Source organism: Gossypium arboreum, chromosome 9 (assembly GCF_025698485.1).
Source record: "Gossypium arboreum isolate Shixiya-1 chromosome 9, ASM2569848v2, whole genome shotgun sequence".
NCBI classification, from domain to species: domain Eukaryota; kingdom Viridiplantae; phylum Streptophyta; class Magnoliopsida; order Malvales; family Malvaceae; genus Gossypium; species Gossypium arboreum.
This window is the reverse complement of record NC_069078.1, coordinates 9,095,814-9,107,219: the sequence shown is the minus strand read 5'-3', so window position 1 is coordinate 9,107,219 and position 11,406 is coordinate 9,095,814. Positions and strand designations below refer to the sequence as shown.

Sequence of the window (11,406 nt, the reverse complement as noted above, 5' to 3'; positions counted from 1 at the left end):
CAAAATACCCTATTGGCATGTCAACCATATCCTAACCTTTACAAAGTTCACATGGTCATCTTTAACACATGTAAACATTTCTTTTGAATTTATTTCAATTCTATCTCTTTGAGCCAATTCACAACCAAATACATATATAATTACAAATAAATTACACAACAACCTATATAAACAATTACCATATGAACTTACCTAGTCAAAAACATCAAACAAGTTGAATCATCAGGGACTAATCGATAATTGTGGCTTTTCCCCAATTATCTCCAGTTTGATCCATTTCTTGATCTAAATAATTATTTTAGACAATTCATCAATACTAAACATTTATACATTATACCATGATATTTATGAACCTATATAATTTCATTTTTATACCCTTAAATTTTTACATTTTATTCAATTTAGTCCCTAAAACCGAAATAACTATATCTTCTAATTTTTTAACCTTGGTTTTAAAATTGATTTCAATTACATCCCTTCGACACTTTCTATTATCTACTTATACAGAAATTTCAACTCAATTTCACATTTTATTCACTTTAACCATTTTTAAAACTAACAATTAAACATTACAACCTGGGCGTTTTTCACATCTAAGCTTAAAATCTATCAATTTAACACCAATTTCTTCAAGAAATCAACAATGACAACTTTAAAAAACATTAACAGTTTTACAAATTAGTACATGGGCTAGCTAAATCAAGCTCCCATGACCTTGGAAACATAAAAATTACAAGAAAATGGCTTAATTGAACATACCAATTGAGGACCGAAAGTTTAAAGCTTCAAAAATGGCTTTCTTAGGTTTTTAAGCATGTACAGTGGAGAAGAAGAAATAAAAAGATGACATCTTCCTCTAATTTCACTTATTTATACCATGATTAATCTTAATTACCTAAATTTAATTAAGCTAATCATGTTTAATTAGCTTAAGTCACCATCAATCACTAACTATAATTGAAAAATGGTTTAATTATCATTTTAAACCTGTCTAATTGCAACTTAAGTCCCTAAGCCTTTGGCCAATTAAAAACCTATAACAATTGGACTTTTACAATTTAGTCCCTACACCTAAATTAAGCAATTAATAGACAAATTTGAGAGGTCAAATTTTAATATTATTTTAAATATTTACAAAACTAGTTTATAGAAATGGGGTTACGAAATCGCCTTTTTTGACACCACAAAAAATTAGGCTGGTACAACTCTCTCCCCATTAAAAAACTTCATTCTCGAAATTTACTTGAGAAAATATAAGGGTATTGAGATTTCATAGTTTCTTCCGACTCCCAATTAACCTCTTCTTTACCATGACGATGCCACATTACTTTCACTAATGTTACAAATTTGTTTCTCAACTCTTTTACTTCTCAAGCCAAAATCTTAATTTGTTCTTTATCATATGTCAAATCAGGCTGTAACTCAATTTCATCTGAATTTAAAACATGAAAGGGATAAATTTATATCTTTGTAGCATCGATACATGAATCTTATCTAGTTTTGGAGGCATAGCTAGCTAGTAAGCTACAGGTCCAATTCTTTTACGAATTTTATATAGCCCAATAAACCTCGGATTGAGCTTTCCTTTCCTGCCAAAACACAATACCTTTTTCCATGGTGAGACTTTGAGAATGAATTTATTGCCAATCTTGAATTCAATGTCTTTTATTTTCAAGTCAGCATAGGACTTTTGTTGGTCAGAAGCAAGCAGTCTCGAATAAACTGAACTTTTTTCTTCTGTCTCACATATCAAATTTGTTCTCGCTAACTTTCTTTCACTCAACTCTGACTAACATAGAGGAGTTTGACATTTTTGACCATATAAAGCCTCATAAGGTGTCATTTTTATGCTCGATTGATAACTATTGTCTTCAAATTCAAATTCACTTTGATAACTGTTGTCTTCAAATTCAGAATTAAAAGCTCAAATAAATTAATTATTTAATCCAAACATACAACAATCATTTTCCTCAAACTAAATATTTAACAGATATAAAAACAACCTACTAATTTGATGGACCTAAATACATGCCAAGAATAAACTAACTAAAAACCATCTCCACAAAATAAAAATTGTATATTTTTTGACAATGTTGCTCGATCATTAACTCACAAAATATCCATAACCTATACACGAAATTAAAAATCAAGACACTGAGATTTTCACAGCTAAGTGGTGTTCTAACAATTTCCATCAATACAATATGCAAATAATTAAATTATAAGCATGCTATAAGTACTACATTAATATTCAGTATCAAATCACAAAAACAAGACACATTATTTCTCTTAATTTAAATTATACTATATTCATTCTATCAGTCACCTATATCACACACAATATATCACCTATATCACACTTATAAACTCATGAGTAACTAACATTAGTTCTTTGGCTCCAAATAATTGATATGAAAAAATCATTTGATTACATAGATATCCAACCATCACAACAAAGTGCAAAGTGTAAAGTGTTACAATACAATACTCTAGTATGTACATGATATTTCATAACCAACTATCACATCAAATGCACAAAGCGTAATAGGATACTTCTAAGTGCGAGTAGCAACCTGCCTACACAATGTTAAAATAGAGCTTTATATCCCATAGCATAACAATTATACTCAATAACTTTCCTAAATTATTTATGGGAGCTATTATTACTATTTCATTAATAAACAAAAATATTTATTTAATCAGATATAACGCATACTCGTGAATGAACATATACCATGAAATTTGGATAAACATAAATTATAAGATGGGTTAAGACCAATTTTAAAATCAAATTAAAATTTGGATCGACAAAATAGACTCCCTTTATCCAAAATGGTGTTGATGGATCAAGAAATAAACCAATTTCTTTTAGGGGCCGCTATTGCGGACTAAAAACAGAGACTTTTAGGTTATAATGGGTTTTGGGCTATTAGCTAAATACTGATTCCGCCAATAACTACATAAATCCTCCTTATTCTATTTTTTTTTCCTCTGGGCCAATAACCACATAAAGCTACTAAAAATTCCAAAATAAATTCTCATTTTTCATAATTCTTTCATATTAATCCTTTGCTAAATAAAATTTCAAAAACTACTAAAAATTCAAAAAATTTAATTCCTAACTCAAAGTAAATTTTTCGATATTTGTTGATACAATGCATCAAGTAAACATGGAAATCCCCAAAATGAGAAAAAAGGGTATCCCCTATTTTTTAAGAAAGATGGAAGTAAAAGAAGGAACCCCTTTTCCATCCCTGGAATTTTATTATATAGGTAGAGTAATCAAGTTGGATGTCAGGCCAGATCCCCGATCAAGTTGTAATTATTATTATATAAAAATATTAAATTTGCTTCTTAGTAAACCTCACAGTATTTTACTAGAATATCACGAAATTTGAAATTGAAAATTTTGAGGGCATTACATTATAGATATGGAACCCTGACAATATTTGTTACTTTTTTGAATTATAAACTTCTTATATGAGATTTTTACACTTTTTAATCATTATATTTATAAAATGGTGATAATTTTATACCAAAGTTCATCAAATAAATATATATATTTAAATAAATATACAGTATTCCACGGGTAAAAAAACTAATGGATATCTATTTTATTATAAGGTTCCGATTTAAGAAGAAAATAAATATTCATGTTCACATTATAATTTTTGACATTTGGGTGGGTTCATTACCTTTTAATTTTTTTAAATTATTTTTTGCCTTTTGTTTAAATTTATTTCATTTAGAATTTTACTAAATATAAAATTGTTTTTAAATAAATTTTCTCTTTATTTCAAGATTTTACTATTTTAATTAACTTTTAAGGTTATAATATTAAAATTACTCAATATTAAATTATTAAGCTTAAAATATAGATTTAAAAAAAGGCATATATTAATAACATTCGTTAAATTAAATTTATATTTTCAAATATAATAAAATTTAATTGCATTCATTGATTGAAGTAGAGCATATATATATAATCATAAAATTATAAAAAGAATCGAATATTAACCATTTTAAATTTAAAATAAATTAATTTAAAATATAAAAATAAAAACCTAAAAAATCACTAATAACATTGTTTAAATTATAAAAATATTAATATTAATATTAAACCATGATGAATTGTTGTACTATTTTAATATTAAACATTTTTAAGATTAATTAACATTAATATAATATTTTAAAAAATAGTTAAATATTTTTAAAAACATTTTATTATTACATTATTTTTCAATTCGTTAATGATTTTAAAACAAAAATTAATTTTATAAAAAATTATAAAGTTTACAAAGGGATACAAACTAGTTATATATATATATATATATATATATATATATATATAAAAAAGTACGAGTGTATATATAAAAATTTGAGTTTTGGAGTAGTTCTTTTAAGATTCAAAATACTTCATTTTTTAGTTATATTTAAAATGGATTATTTTTTAATTAAGCTTTAAATATGATTTTCTTATCATTAATAATAATAATTTTTAAATAATAAACAAATTTAAATATCAAGCATTAAATTATAATTAAAATTAAAAACTAAAATCTCAACACAAACTTCAAAATAATATAATTGCATGTAGCTACACCTGTTCATGGGTCGGGTCATCCAGCCCGGTCCGAAGACCCTCCCGAAATGTGGGAGGGTTTAGGCAAAAATATAGGCCAGAAAAATAAGCTTGGACAAAAAATAAGGCCCGTTTAAAAAATGGGTCAGGCCTCAGGTAAGGCATTTTTGGCTCGAGCCCGGCTTTCACTAAAGGACAAAAAAATATGTTTTTTCTTTTTGTTTTTTAATATTATTTTCTTATTGTTTTCTCTCTATTTTGTTACCATTTTACTATTATGTTGCTACTAGTTTATTGTTATTGTTTGGATATTGTATAAAACTTATTTTATTGTTAATTTTGTTATTATTTTAAAGATATTTGTTAATTTTGTTATTATTTTTGAGGCATTTGCTTGTTAAGTTGCATCTATCTTAGGCTTAGTTTGGATGGGCGGTGTGTTTACCTCCGGTGAGGTTAAAAACAGCGGTGGCAGTGAGATTAGTTACTGTAGCGGTGAGATTGGATACTGTAGTAGTGAGATTAGAAACAATGGTGGAGTGTGTGTTTGGATTCAAACGCAACTGTAACAGCGAGGTGAGAATAAAAAATGACTATTAAGGACATCATATTAGAATTGATATATAATAGAAATTTTTAAATTATTTTACTTTTATAAAATTATTAAAATATGTGAATTTATAAATTTATTTATTAAAATATTAAAATGTATCTTCCAAAATTTTATTATAAATATTTTAATGAATTATATAACCAATTTAAATTATTTATTAGATAAAGTGATGATTATTTTAATTTTTATAGTTAAATATTCTTTTATAACAATGATAAATATCATTTTCACAAATAGTAACATTATACTTGGATCAAATTTTGAAGTATCTAAATGATGATTTTAATAAAAAAAATATAGTAACATAAGACATAACAAGTTTCATTATTACTAGAAATTAGGTTATGATACAAAATGTTTTTACAAATATGGATTCATTAAACTAGTTGTAATGGTTTCCCCTAACATCGTGATTTCAAGGTCACTTTCATTGTTAGAAGAACTCGATTCACCTCTATCAAAATGGCCTGAAGAGACTAGCATGTCGAGTATATTCTCAAATTGTCAAAAATCTTCATCATTTGACCAAGCATGTCTTCGAATGTAATTATGCAAAATCATTGTTGTAATAACTATTAAAACTTGCTTGTTGAATGAATAACTTGGAATTTCTCTTAATATTGGCCATTTTTTTCCACACTCCAAATGTTCGTTCAATCATAGAGCGTAACGAAGAATGGGTATGATTAAAGATTTTTTTTTTTCCAGATGCTCGATGATTACCTCGATGAAAATCAGGTAAATGATATTGTCCCCTCCTATATGGACCTAGAAAATCTGCCATTTGTGGATATCCTAAATCCACAAGATAATATTTTCCTACAAAAAAGTAAAACATAATATCAAGTTTAAAAATAAATTAAAATTTTTAATATTGTTTTTATGTAAATATTAATTAAAAATTAAAGTTCAACCTGGTGGAGGGTGTGGAAACTTTAACTCTTGTTTTCTAAGCGCTTGCAAAAAAATTCTACTGTCATGTGATGTTGCTTCCCAACCAAGAAATGCAAAAATAAAGCACATGTTGAAGTCACAAACTTCCATAATATTTTGGGTTGGTTCACCTTTTCGTCTGATATAAGGTATTTGACAAGAATGCGAAATGCATGCTTTTATGTGTGTTTCATCTATGGCCCCAATACAATCCTTTAAAATAAATACAAGTAATGAGATAAAAGTTAGAAATAATTTATATTTTAAAAATATAAAAATTGTGTAAATTTTACCTTAAAGTGAGACCAATATCTTGTATCATGTCGAATATGGTTCGATACTTCCTCGAATTGACCTTCAGTGGGTTTAATCGTGTCTATTCCCATTCAAGCAAATATATGCAACAAATCAGTAAAAATTCGACTAACAGTTTCCCCAGATCGTTGAAATCGCTCTATTGCATTTGAATTTGATTCTCTATTTCCAAGAATGTACAATGATAATGCTAACTTCTCCATCACCAATACTTTCCCATGCTTTAAGCCATAATTTGTTTGCAAATCATGCAACAACCTGTGAAATATATTTTTTGGCTTCCTAAAACTATTCATGCAACGATCATCATGCCCATTTAATACTTCGTCCACCCATATTTGACCTATATAATTTGAATCCATACATGGTTCATAGTGAAATAAGTTTCATGGTGTACCAATACACTGCTTAACACATATTCTTCCACTTCATGATAATTGTTGTGCTCAACTTGTGTAACAATTGTGGCTATTCTTCGTTGAGCTTCTTCACTTAATTTAGGAGTATCATAATTCATATCAAAACTATTATACATATTGTTAAATTCATCCATAACCTGAAAAAGTAATCAAATGAAAATAAATTAATATTTTGTGACATTCTATACAACACAGAAACTTGAATAAAAGCATAGCATAAAAATACCAAACATAAAAATATCATACATTAGTTTTACATATAAAAAAGTAGTATAGTTATATTGCAATAATAGTTCTAAGGAGCTTATGGTGGATGTGGTTAATGGTATGGTTGGAAGGGAAATGAGGATGTTGTTACCAAGGATGAAAATGATGCAATTGGATTTTGTTCAGCATACTCACGTTAAAGCCTCCAAATCCTAACATCTGGATCTAAGTTCAAAAACACTTCTCGTTTTACCAGTATTTGGAACATTTTGATGGCAAAATAGTACAGTTCATCTTTCTTTTTTTTTGGAATTTCATCTCCCAAAGTACGCAAAGCATCCATTGCATTTGAAATAGTATATTGAGAGTGAGGAAAAATAATTTCATTCACTGACTTCCTTGGACTAGCCATAGTCTAACACAATTTCTCAATCTGAGTAGTTAATGTATTTCTTGATGATTTTCTACTTGAATTTGATTTTTTTCCTAGTGTTTGCTTTATTCAATTAGGAGTTTCATGAGAAGGGTTTGATGGTACCTCATTAGGAGGAATACCTTTATTCTCATTTTCATTACTATGTTCATTTGAATCACCAAATACCTCATTAGGTGTATAATCTCCCATAGGAACCCCGCTTGGAAGAACACCAGATGAAGGTGCAATTGCATTCTCTCCAGTGGCTACAATGCCACCAAACATTTGCCACATTAACTTATTCAATCGTGGTTCAATTCCTTTCTTCTTAAATCCTTTAAAATCAAGATTTTCCTACATAACATGTTAAATGTTATACTAAGATTTTTATATTTGTAAATTATTAATTTCAATAAACTTTATGCATTAAAGTAATGATAAAGTTAACACTAACCCATATTTTTTTAGCCCACCATTCTTCGGTAGCATCGACCATCTTTTAGATGGACACCATCCTATACCTGTAGATTTCTTAAGCAACTCCCTCCTTAACCTCCATTCCTTTTTTAATGTATCCCACTTATTTTTCAATTGAGGTTTTCCATAATTTTTTTGTGTTTTTGCTTGAAAAAGAGCAATGACATTTTCCCATCCTTTTGAGTTTAAATGAGTTGTCGGTCTATTACCAGCATTGACTTCATTCACTCAAAGTTCACAAAATATTAACGTCAGCTCATCATCCCAAACAGCTTTTGTTGCTAAGGTACTATCTTCCTCCACAAAATTTCATGTCTTTACCGTTTATTATTATTATTTTGATTTTAGATGTCAATCGACATAAAACCATAAATATATATATATATATATATATCATAATAAGCATCATTTAAAGATCACCAGTATAACAAATATAAGCAAACATATATCTTAAGATATCATGGTATATATACATCCACGCATTTGTAAAGCTCATTCAATATTTCTCACAAAAACTCTTTAACAATTTGATGTATGGGACATGCATATTCTAAACAAAATAATAGAATATAAGTATTTAATTTTCACTCATATGGGACATGCATACATGTATATCGTGTCTCCGCACCGATTTCCAAATATGAATGAAAAAACTAAGGGTGTCCAATATGAATACTTTAAAAAATGAAAAGCCAATGTGACATAGTCTAGCATTAGCACCAAATCATACAACATTTCATTACTTCTTGGATAATTTTATAACCATGTTATATAGATTTTCCACACCACCTAAGTTTCATATATCTAGATTTTCTAAAGACGTATAACAATTCGGCCTCTCAAACACAAAGATACGTAGGGGATTGAGAACGCTAAAATTATTTCAAAAGGGTGATCTTTCAAAGCTGTGTTTCTCAAGCTTTGTTGGTCTCAAAAGCACTATTTGAGTAAATTACTTCATATTCTAGGCATAACCCAAATTTTTATAACATTATTTTTTATAACATTCAAAATATATTTCATTTAATTTGTTCATTTTATATAATTAGATATAATAATATAGTTTCATAAAAAATAAGAATAATACATAACAAATATTAAATACCATCTCATTGTAAATACCAGCCAATTCATCACGAATGGGTATCCAATTTCTCAATGGGAAATTATTTGGCTTTCTATCATATCCTCCATTGAAAATAATTAATCACTAATTGCATGATTTACAGTCTTCCTTCATGCTGTCCCTTAAATCAATTTTTCTTACTTTTTTTTCTTGTGAAAAATTATTTAAAGCTTAATTAAATTAATTATTTTTATTTATATTTTATGCATCTAATCCAAATCAAATAATTTTTTTAATTAAATTTCAATTGGGCTTTTATTAAAACTATAAAGTAACAGCTTACACAATCTAAAAAACCAAAAAAGAAATAATCCAACAAAAACCAAAAGAAAAGGCCCAAAAATTAGATAGGCCCAAAATTCAAAAATTCAAAATATCTAGATATTTCAGAAATAGGTTCAGAATAGTTTAGAAAGCAATAAATGCACCGAACTAACACCCAATCATAAACTCTGAAATCTGTCCAGTCAGCTGTCCATTTTATCTCCTGCCCTCGGTTGACGATTTCACTCTTTTAGGAAAGCTAGTTCTCTCAAAACGTTGTCATTTATTTAAGCTTCCCTTTTTCAAAAACTTTCCTCCGAAAAACCATTCTTCAATCTGCTTCACGCACCCATTCAAGCTGCATTTGGTTCTCAGCGTACTCCGGGACTCTCCTTTCTAGGTACACTTCCTCTCCCCTTTTTAGAGTCTCTGTTGCGATTTTATAAGCAAGGACGTTTGCAGGTCTCGGAATATGTTTAAACAAAAAATTCTTACATCTATTTGTCATCTGTTGAATATCCGATATATATGCTCCTATCATGGATCTGTCTTGACATTTGCAGTTATATTTTTTTATTATTGCGAAGGAATCGCCTTCGATTATAACTGCTGGCCATTTATTTTCGACTCCTATTCAGACTGCTTTTCGGCATGCAACTGCTTCAGCGACAAAGGCGGAGGCGACCCCATGATGGGTTTCTGAACAGGACAAGATAACTAACTCTTCTTCATTTCTGACTATGATTCCTAAGGCTGAAAAATTATTTTTTCCATCATACGTGCCATCGAAGTTGATCTTGATGAACTCCCGAGGTGGGTGCCTCCAACTCCTGTTTTCCTTTGTATTTACTAATTTTCTATTTTCAAGACCATCAAGTTCTGCAATATAATTATTAATGAAATTTCTATTTCTTTACCTGTACTGGTCTTTTTCTTATGTATCCTTGGGTTCTTGTCTCCCATATGGCCCAGAGTACAGAGCAGAAAATGCGACATTAACGAGGGGTAAGCTGTTCAAATACCCAGGTAAGCCATTGTGCAAAATCCATATTAGCAACTATGAGAATATTCTAAAATGATAACATTGTTCGAACTTCCACTGTAACAGGACACTCCCAAAGTAAGTGGTCAATTGTTTCAGCTCGTTCTCCACACCAAGGGCAACTTGAGTTATTAGCTAACTTCCTATACTGCATATTTACCTTCATAGGCAGATAGTTCCATGAAAACCTCCATATTGTAATCTTGATTTTTGTTGGTAGATTTAGGAGCCATAGTTTTTTTTAGAATTTCTTGTAGATGGTTTGTTGTAAAGCGTAAGCTCTAAGATTTTCATCAAAAATTTGCAATAGTTTATAGGCGCTGCGGACCAAAAATTCTTCGAAGCTTCACGTCCCCAAACCAGGAAATTGTCGTGTGGTGCGCGTGCCAAGGGGATCTTATCGTCTCAATTTTCGGGAATTTTAAAAATGTTGGAAAAATTTAAAAATTGTGTTCTGTTTATTTGTCGTAGGATTAAGTACGTTAGTGAGCCTCTAGAAGGCCCAAGCTTAAGGTAAAACTCGGTAGTTTTAATTAATTTTAATTTCATAAGAAAAAGGGGTTCTGGTTAATTGGGCTGTTAGGTATTAATTGTGTAAAATAAATCACAAGGAAGCATGTGGTAAAGTGGCTATGTGACGCCACTTAGGGGCTTTAGAGGTGGCATGTGGGTGACCAAGGAGGGTTAAGGTTCGAGTCATAAGGTAAGCAAATTAATGATATTAATTTTTATGTACAAAAAAGGTAAGTAATGGAATTGAAGTGAAAGACTGTTAGGAAGAGTTGGAGTTGCTCAAGAGATTTGAGTAAGGAGGGGATAAGGGAGAAAATTTAGGAGCTGATTAGGGAGAGCTATGTTGGTCGAATAATGGACTCTTGAGGAGCAAGAGTTGGTTGGCCAAGGGGAGCTTTAGGGAAGTAAAATTTGGCTAGGGTTAAGGTCAGTATAAATTCGGCTTTAAGGGGAAGTTGTGCCGTTTGCTGACCATTTCCCTTTTCATTCTTCTCCCCTCT

At 29.3% G+C, this 11,406-nt stretch overlaps 1 long non-coding RNA gene across 1 annotated transcript; it reads left to right on the top strand.

The window, feature by feature from the left end:
- Positions 1 to 9,517: 9,517 nt before the first annotated feature.
- On the top strand, positions 9,518 to 10,381 carry LOC108489724 (uncharacterized). The gene is made up of 3 exons (XR_001872052.2): positions 9,518 to 9,751; positions 9,990 to 10,164; positions 10,324 to 10,381. It is a non-coding gene; the product is annotated as an uncharacterized LOC108489724 (long non-coding RNA).
- Positions 10,382 to 11,406: the final 1,025 nt, after the last annotated feature.